This window comes from Camelus ferus, chromosome 13, assembly GCF_009834535.1.
Source record: "Camelus ferus isolate YT-003-E chromosome 13, BCGSAC_Cfer_1.0, whole genome shotgun sequence".
Classification (NCBI taxonomy): domain Eukaryota; kingdom Metazoa; phylum Chordata; class Mammalia; order Artiodactyla; family Camelidae; genus Camelus; species Camelus ferus.
Window position 1 is genome coordinate 41729682 of NC_045708.1, and position 10060 is coordinate 41739741.

General features: G+C 45.4%; 1 protein-coding gene across 5 annotated transcripts in view; it reads right to left on the bottom strand.

Annotated features, from left to right (window-relative positions):
• The window catches only part of DAB1 (DAB adaptor protein 1), a 385062-nt gene extending 375323 nt beyond the window's left edge, over positions 1-9739 (bottom strand). For 2 of the 5 annotated variants that reach the window (XM_032494391.1, XM_032494390.1), the window contains exon 1: positions 9548-9734. The gene's annotated coding sequence lies outside the window, so the exon portion shown is untranslated. Of the gene's footprint in view, positions 1-9547 lie in introns of all 5 variants that reach the window. The other 3 variants (XM_032494389.1, XM_032494388.1, XM_032494392.1) reach the window with 3 other exon arrangements.
• Positions 9740-10060: the final 321 nt, after the last annotated feature.

Below are 10060 nucleotides of genomic sequence, written 5' to 3' on the forward strand. Positions count from 1 at the left end.
TAAGCCACCCAGAGCCCTTCTCTTGAGGCTGTTCTGGTATCAAAGCACAGTATGGAAGGAACCTAGTGCTTCAGTAAGCTCCCCTCAGCCCCCACCATCCAGAAGAAGAAATATAGGCGGAGTACGATCAACATTAACACGTAACCAGGAATTGCATTTTAAAGATGGCATTTACAGTAGCAACTACAAAAATATAAAGCACCTGGAAATAAATCTAACAAAAGATAGGTACCTTTATGAAGAAAAGGATAATCTTTATTTTAAAAGCGCCTAAGCAGATGCAGATACTAAGTTTATGAGTAGAAAGGCTCAATCATAATGATGTCATTTCCCTGAATTAACCTATAAATTCAAGTAGTAACGCCAATCTCATCTCAAGTATTTTAGTGTTAAGTTTAAAAGATAATTATAAAATGCATATGGGAGACAAAAGGCCAAGAAAGGCCAAGTTGCTTTTGAAGAAGGACATTGTCAGGGATTTGTCCTGCCAAATACCAAGGCTTATTATAAAGCTATAATAATAAAGAAGTGTTGTTTGAGCAAAAGCGTGGAGAAAATATATGCCTAAAACTAATCCTAAAAGCCAGGAGGATTTTTCTCCACATGGAAGAAAATTAGCATAAACAGAACAAATGCCTACCTCACACCACACAGACCACACACACACACACACACACACACACACACACACACACACACGTCCCATGGATTATAGAACCGAAATGTAAAAGGCAAAACAATAAAGCTTTTAGAAGATAATAAAGGAGAATATCTTTATGACATCAGGGTTTAAAAAAGGCTTTCTTAAACAAGACATAAAAAGTACTAACCACAGAAGAAAAGATTGATAAATTCCACTGCATTAAAATTAAGAAGTTAGATAGCAGAAGGTTGGCAAGAATCCAATTTCTATGTGGCCTACAAATCTACTCAGTTTCCCAAAGGAATAAATTACAGTAACCTTTTTGCATTCATTGGAACTCTGTTCTAACAAATACATGCCATAGCTCAGATTCAGCATATGGCTGGCCCCATCTTTGACTTCACCACACAACTGGATTACCCGCAATTCTGGTCTAACTTGAGTCTGTCTGAATGGTTGTGTTTTATATTTAGAACTTTTGTGAGCATCCACGTAGTGCTGCTCAAAATAATGTGTCCTGGGACTGAAAAGAAGCACCACCATGTGCCATGGTCAGAGTGTGCTGGCATCGCTGGGTGATCACAAGGGAACAGCATCACATGGCTTCTCTTCCTTACTGTCTGGGCTGCGTCTGCGTCACTTATGATCATTCACACCCAACGCTGACTCTCATTTCTGCTGCCTGCTGGGATTTTACTTTTACTCCCAAGACTACGAGGAAAAAAATCTGCACCAGCCAAGGCAAAGACAGAACATCCTAGAGGTGGATGCTTAGCTATAACCAACATTGATCCCATGGGAGAAGCTAATCTACTGTCTCCCATATGACCATGATTTAGTACAGAAAGCCTCTCCCTCTTTCTTTCTCCTCCCATTCTTTCCACCACGCATCCCCCAGAAATACTCTAACATTCACTCTACCTGTTGATATGTACACAGTAATATATGAATATAGGCTAGGATAATAAAAAGGAAAATGTCACCCAGATATGACGTATGTTTTAGAGAATGTGAGCATTTTTCTAGAGAATGCCCCTTACATACATCAAAAGAGATGCCTGTGTTGGCAAGACAGTGCCTAATTATAAAGCTTTGTTACTAAAAATAAGTTCTCTTGAGGACCCCCATAAGCCTTCAGAGTACTTAGTGTCCAGGTACTGAGTAATTAATTCACATTAATTTGTAATTTTCCTTTTTGATTGGAAGCATGTATAGTTATCATCTTTCCTGTAATGGAAATGGGTAGTTCTACTGAATCAGTTATTTTAATAGGACAAATTTGAGTAAGTTGTTATTGTTAATGCTTGCAAAAGATGTCAAGAAAACAGAGAGATGACTTTCAATAGCTGACTGTTACTATTCATTTCCAAATCCAGATTACAAAGTAAAGAACTGCCACCAAAAAGAAGTGTTTTCGAGATCATTCATCACAAAGAATTTCAGTATCATCAATGGAAAACAATTTACCCCGATCTTTTTATCCAGATGAGCTTAATGGACCACATGAAAGTGCACATACTTAATTCAATTCAATCCAGCAGAAACTTACTGAGCATCTACTACATTCCAGGCACTGTTGTTAAAAAGAAAAGCCACATTTCCTCCTCTCCCCTACAAAGAGCTTATAAATGTCCTTACCTGGACATTTATTGGAAAAAATACTATTTCTTTTTTATTATCTCTGTAGTTACTAGCTAGAAACTGGATGAGAATTTAATGGAATTCTTTTTAAGCTTGTTCTTCTGAAAAGTATATTCAAAAGAATTATACAGAATGATGAACATTCAATGTGGAAGAGTGGTTATCCCTGGCAGGAGGAAAGGAGATCTGATCGGGGAGAGGTTACTAAGAGGCTTCAACTGTATTTACATGGCTTTCTTTCTTAAGCTGAGTCTCAGGCACAGTTTCCCAAAGTGTTGTTATTTACACTTTCTGTATGTCTAAATATACAACATTTCAAATCAAACACATTACTTTTTCGATAAAATTAACTGTTCTGCTTAAAAATCTTGTGCTTACCTACAAACCTCTTCTCCAATCTCTCTCATAAGACACTGAGAGGGGATCCTTGAAATCAAACATTCTATAGCAAGTAAGTTTGGAAAACTCGTAATGAGGTAAATGAGTTTACTACAGGAACTCTCTGAAGCTTTAATATATCAGTAAATAACCGTGTCTTACTAAGATATATAATTCAAGTCTTCCCAAATATTTCTGAGTATGGGACGTTTTTCCCTCTGAACACTTTCTGTTGAAATACTCATAACTGTAATAGGGTAGAACAAATCTGACTCCATGTTAGTCCTGTTCCTTTGACTCTAACCCTGTGCTCTGTTTCCTGTGTTGGTTTCTGTCATGCTGGTTCTGTAACCCTTTCTAAAAGAATGTTGCCTAGAGCCTGAAATACACAGGAGAGCCCATTCTCAAGGCTCTGACCTTTAAAGGTATAACACTTTTCCATTCAAATAGAGATTAAAAAGTTGCAGAACAGAGAATAACATTTGTCTTGTAGGTACAAAAACATTGTGACCTGATCTACTGGACAGTGGGAAGAACAAAGGATTCTGACATCAAGAAATTTGCAACAACCAACCACACCCTCTCTCCTCTTTAGCATAAAAGGAGCCTGAATTCTGACTTGGAGATGGTTCTTTAGGACATTCGTCCCTCATCTTCTCTGTCTGTTGGCTTTCTAAACAGTCTTTGTTCCTTGCCCCAACATCTCATCTCCCGATTTACTGGCCCGTTGTGCGGCAAGCAGAACGAGTTTGGACTCGGAAACATAACCATCCTGGGGGACATAGTGTTCTCTAGAACATAGTTTGGAAAAGATTCTATAAAATAATCCATTTCAGCCACATACACTACATTAGAGCCACTTTCAACAGGATGCCCATCCCCAAACCAGTGATGAACCTTCCTGCTCGCCTGTCTTTGCCCATATAGTTCTTTCAGTCTGGAATGCCCCCATCCCTGAAAAACTCCTAGTCAACCTTCAGCTTCCAGCTGAAATGAAATCTCTTCCGCAAAGTCTTCTCCACCTTTTCCTTTCTCAAGGTAGAAATAATTCCTCCTCTGGAAGCTTCCAGTGCTATACGGATACTCTCTGTACCACATCTCATGCTAGAGCCATATTTATGCATGAGACCTGGTGCCAGATGACAGAGACTGCACCTCTGCACCTCGGAACTGTCCACAGTTTCTAGCACAGACCAGAGCCAGGTACCAAGTAGATGCTGGGAAGATGTGTAATGGACACAGGAGTGATGTCTATACCCAGGACCTGAGTGACCTAACTTCCCAGACACTCTTCATGCATATTCATAATTTTCAGGTGTATCTGTCAATCACAACACTAACGAGAATAGGAATAAACAAATGTAAAGACTGAAAGAGACAAAAAGACTCAGATGAACACAAGAACAGACAAAGAAAGAGAGGGCTTAACTGATGAAGACTGAACAGACAGAGCCAGTTGAGACAGAGAGACTGACCAACAAAAAGAATCAGAAATTGGTATGAAGCTCATAGCTGATACACAGGGTTGGTAATTTTCCAACTCACTGCAGGAGGTCAACATCGCTGACTTGGGTTCACTCTGACCTTGATACATCTGTCTGAGAGGGCCCGCCTCCAATTTTATCCCCTAAGCCAAACAACCCATCTTCCCTACCACAAAACTTTTATCATTTTAGCTGTGAGTTGGCCTATTCAGGACAATTTTATTTCTATTTTCTCTTCTCTTTATGAGAACCCCCCACTGGCACTGTAGATTGGTTATATGTCAGGTTAAAAGAAAAGGAAATAATAATAATAAAAGCAAGCTGGCAATTTCTTTCCAATAGAATATGCTGCATATTTCATGAAATAGAAGCCAGAGGAGTTTTATGATTCCTGAACCAAAACCTTCCCGTATCTCGGGACTAAATGGAAGAAAAATACAAAGAGCATCTCAAAGAAAAAGAAACCTGATCATTTGCTCTCCAACCTAAGGGATGTGTTTAAGTGATTAATTGAGTTAATGTCTTTTTTCTTTTCTTTTTTTTTAAACACAGGTTCATATCCTGATGCACATTTCACAGATTGAGTTCAGTGCTAGTTTTCACAGGCTATAACCCAAGAGGAGGGGTTTTCTTTTCCTCTTGGACACTTTTTTTCCAGCACAGAACCTCTGGCTGGCTTCTGCTCTTAGCCTGGCAATACTCACCCCACCCCACCATCCCTTCCTGCTCAAGTTCTGTACCTATTTCAGGCCTCTACTCTCTCTTGGTATAGGAAACAGTCTGGTCTAGAAGGGGCACAAGACAAAGAATTCCGGGTTCTGATGGTGACACTCAGCCATACAGTTACGTGTCACCCCAAGCCTGCTTTGTGTTCCAATCTGTAAATTGAGAGAGTTAACTACTTCTAGAATTTAATCAATCCAACAGTCATTTTATTTCCTTGAAAAAAAAACTGCTGAAAAGTGCAATGGCGTGGGGATTTTAGCATTATGTGTACCTTACCCTTCCCTTCCCCAAGAGAGGGAGATGTTCAGGAAATATTGCCAATAAGCTAACCAAAACAAAACCTTTGCCTGAAATCCTTAAGTATCTCTCTTCCTCTCTGCCTCCTGGTTGGAAAAAAAGAAAAACAAGCCAGATACTTTTAGGATATTTAAGCCTTAGGGTATCAGTGACAAACAAGAAACTTTTTATTATCAAGGGGAAGGATTTTTATCTCATTTGAAGGATAACGTTAACAGTTAAATAGCATTCCGTGCTGGATACTCTTCTAAGTACTTTGCGTTAATTCCTCACAATCCTCACAACAATCTTATGTAGCAGGTACTGTTACTTCATCATAGAGAAAACTGAAGCATGGAAAAGTTGGATAAGCTGGTCAAGGCTGCACAGCAGGCGAGGCTGGGGAAACTGAGGTCTGAACCCAGGCGGTCTAGTACTCAAGTCCAGAATTCTAAACACCTGTTATACCACCTTTTAATTTTGAGAATCTCTGTTTACCCCTTGTTGGTTACCAACAAGAGCAGTAATGCAACCCCCTCATACCCAGTTACTGAATATGTTAACAAAGTCAACAGACGTGAACCAACCCGTCACAACATCCAAGTGTTCAAAATGTCCACCGTCAACCTAATGCCCTGTTGGCAACAGAGCAACATCCATTTTATGTTGTCAGCATCTGAAATTGAAAACAACCTGTAGTTTGCTCCTACAGGAAGTCTAACTATTCCATTATTCCCCATTAAATGTGACAACAACCCTGGGAGACAGTTGAGATCACCTCACCACTCAGAGGTAGCGTAACACAGTTGTTAGCACAGACCCTGGAACCTGAATGCTTGGATTCAAATTGAAGGTCTGTATCTTAGATGCTGTGTGACCTTGGGGACCAGTTACCAACTCTCTCTGTGCCCCACTTTCCTTATCATTCAAATCAGAATAAGAATACAAGTATCCACCACCTAGAGTTATTGAAGAATGAAATAAATTATTGCCTGAGAAGTGCTTAAAAGGGTATCTGATCCTTAGTAAGTACTCCACAAAGATTAGTTATTCCTACCTTTATTATAAGAGAGATAATTTGCCAATCTAGTACCTGGATTCCACCTTGACCTTCCAATTCCAAATACCATCCTCTCTCCTTAGCAGAATTCCATGCTAAAGTTACCATTCTCCTGAAATCGTATGTGCCAAAGCACCAAATGAGACATTTTTCCCCATAAAACTCCCCACAAAGTATGTATTATTCCTGCTTTGCAAATGAAGAAACTGCAGTTCCGAGAGGACAAGTGATTTATCCTCACTTAACCAGTGAACTTTTTTTTGTTAGTTAGTCCTAAGTAACAAAGTTCCTGACAACAGCCTTCAATTTATGCAATTTTTTAAGTGCAATCTAAAAGACATAAACTGTGATCTTCTTGCTTTGTTAGCTTTATTAGTTTGAGAGAGGGATTAAATCCCAGCAAAAACAAAATGTTTGACTTGAGTGAATTATCAAAATGAAATGCTTCCTCAATTAGATGCTTCCTCTGCCTGCAGGGTGGCTCCAAGCACCCAAAATCAACCAAATGCAATTTTTAAGATGGGTACTATCAGGTACCAAGCCAAACGCCTACCCATTTAAGAAAAATGACTTTGGAGGGCAAACGGGGAGCAGGAGCACCATATTCCTCCCTGGCTTCGGGAGAAAATGAACAGTAAGTGATGCCATCTCTTCCCGGCTGCCTCACACAATGGTCTGTCTTGCAAATGAAACATACTGTGAAACAGCTTGTGAGAGGAGCTTCATCAACAATAAGTAATTTTTATTTTTATTCAGATTTTATTGTTGAATACAATGAACATGATTAAATGTTTCAGATATGCCCATTCAGACCTTAAGCAAACCACCACCCAAAAGAAAAAAAAAAAAACTCTCCTAAAAATCGCCTTCTAAAACTGCTGTAGAAGAGATTTAATTGCCAACTTGATGTGTAGAACTGAATTCCCACTTGACAGCGGGCACTTCCCAAGTAGATACTAACAACTCCCCACCGTCGGCCTCTCCTCTCCTCCCTGCCGATCCTCCAGCGTCGCCAAATAGTTACAATGTCAGTCTTTCAAATCACAGCATTTTGAACTTCCTAAACCTTTAAGAGGGCCTCTGTGCACGGAAAAGAACAATAGCGCTTCAAAAGCCGTTTCTCCGAGTTTTTCAATACTCTATTTGAAAGCGGGGATTTCAATCAAGGACATCAGCAGACGATTTCTGATTGCTTAGAAGTTGACTTTTATACAGCTTTGATTAGGTCGCCCTCCTCAATAGGAAATCAGGAAAATCTTTGATCCCTTTCAGATTCCAGAATTGTCACCAAGCCTTGTCAGGACAGGGAGTGAAAGAGATGGGGGTGGGGGAGTTGCGAAGCGTTCCTACTCCATCCAACCTCTCCACTTCCCCCTCCTCATCTATCTTGCCCGTGCAATTCAGGGTTCCATCCAGAATCACTCATCGTTGAAGATAATAAAAACAATGGGTGCTAATTCAGGGGGTGGGGATGGTTTATAATATTATGGATTTCCCGAAGACCTATAATTGGCACATAAATGTACAAACGTGAACCGGATAATTAGGGGGTTCTGAACGCAAGCCACCTTTAATTTATATGATTACTAGAAAACATGTTAAGTGTGATGAAGTGTCAGAGGAACCCCCACAAGGCCTTTATTCAAAACCATCAACATTTTGAAAGTGCGTTCAACGGGCCAGCAGGAGGTAGCGAGAAGCGACAGCAGCGGATCCTTGCTCGGGTCCCCGCCGGCACACTACGAGCTGTATTGTAGCATCCTTCTTGGAAGGCTCGCCCGTCCGCCCAGCTCCGGGCATCAAAAGACAGACTCGCTTTCACAACCTCTCCACTCGCCCCTCTATCTAAAGGGAGTAAGCCCGGGCTTCCAAACGCACATGCACACACCGACCCACGCGGGCACGCACCCCACCCTAGGAGACACGTGCCGAAGCGCAGATGCCCACGCCGCGGCGCTCTCCACGCCGGCCGCCGCCGCCGCCGAGCAAGCGGGCGGGAGCCAGACCTCGGCCGCCCAGCGCCCCCGGCCTCCCCACCCCCACCCAATTCCTCCAGATTCTCCCAGCCCAGGCGGAAGTGCCCAGGCAGACCCCCAACAATGAGGACTTATGTGCAGCAGTTGGGGGTGGAGGATAGTTAACAGGGAGTGAAACACACAGTCTCTCGGGTCCCGGAGGGAACGACGGGTCAGCCTCGTCCAGCAACCTGCCCTCATGCCCCTACCCCTCACCCTCTCCAGGACCACATTAAAAAAAAAAAATCCGTTTTAAAAGTGCACAGAGTACACGCGCCCTCCCACCAGGGGTCACAACAATACTCCGCGGGACAAGCCAGCGTGGGCAGGAGAGCCCTGGCTGCAGCAACCACGGTTTTAAAATTTACTTAGTACACTTAGCCAACAGCCTCTTTCCGACGCCACGACACAATCTCCCCTATCCTTGACTCCCTGACTCCAAGGTCTGGGCGGTTGAGTCCTCCTTTTATGGCTCCTTTATGAACCAAACCACGCGGATTTTAAAGTTTCCCCAGTAAGGTTAAAAAAACACACAATTGAGCTCTGCAGTTGAGGCAAAGCGCGGAGTCCGGAGCAGAGAGAAGCAAGAGGGGCGGGCTGGAGAGGAGAGAAACAGGAGTGGGGGCGCCTGGGGAATGGAATGCAGGGGGCGGCAGCAGACAACCGAGTCGACGCAGGACTGGGAAAGAGACGGGTTCCGAGGAGACGCAGAGTCCAGTTCTGACGGTGTTTGCGAAAGGGTAGGGGTTACTGGGATAGATCTGGTTTTCCGACAGGTCAGGGTAGAACCGCAGCGCTGCCGAGGAGTAGGGAAGTGAAAACAGTGTTTTGCGGAGGAGGAAAGAGGGTCCGACCAGGAGTTGACGGGGGCGGGGAGGGAGGGGGACGCCGCAAGCATGGCTGGGGAAGGGCTCCCGAGTACCGGGTAGGTTCTAGAGTGGGAAAAAGAAGGTCTATGGGCGGACAGAGCCGGGCCGCAGGAGTGAGGAGGATGCAGAGGGTCGGAGAGAGAAGAGTGTACTGGGTGAGCAGGTCTGGAAAGAGAACCGCGCGTGGTCAGAAGTAGGGAGACTGGGGGGGGGGGGTGGAGAGAAACCCAAAAGGAAGGAGCAGAGTCGGCTTTTCCCCCAGCAAGTGGAGGAAGAGAGCGGAAAACTGCAGTCGCCATCCCCGCCGCACTCCCAAGCCAAACTCCCGAGAGGTGCGCCACAGGAGCCCTCCTCCGCGCCTGGGAACCCAGCGGAGGCGTCCAGGCGCCGAGTCTCCGCTAGGCGCCCGCCCGCGCTGAACTCCCGGGCGGCCGCGAACCCCCGCAGCACCTCACCTCGGCTCGCCGCGACCATCCTCCTCCACTGCCGCAGCCGCCCAGGAAGCGGCTCCCCATGCCCGGCGGGCGGCGGCACTCAGGCGCGCTCTCCAGCCCGGGGAAGCCCGGGCGAGCGCCGAGCTGGGTCCATCCTCCCCGGGAGCCACGGGCCCCGCGTCAGAGCAGGGGGAGGAGACCGCCCCGCGCGCAGACCCGCCTCCTCACGCGCCCCCGCCCCGTCGGCCCCGCGCCCGCTTGGCGCCCGGCGGCGCCGCTCACCTGCTCGTATCCCGCAGCCGCCGCTGCCGCCGCCTGGCCGCCCGCCCCGTGCCCCTGGCCCCCGCCTCGCGGATCCCGCTCCCGCTCTCGCTCCCGCCCGGGCGTTCTCTGCGCCGCCCGAGCGCACTCCGAGAGCTTAGCCGAGTCGCGGTGGCGACGAGGAGGACGAGCAGGAGGAAGAGCGGGCGAGCGGGGGCGCCGCGGTTCGCAGTCGCGCCTCCGGAGCCCTGGCGCTCGCTCCCCATCCCGGCG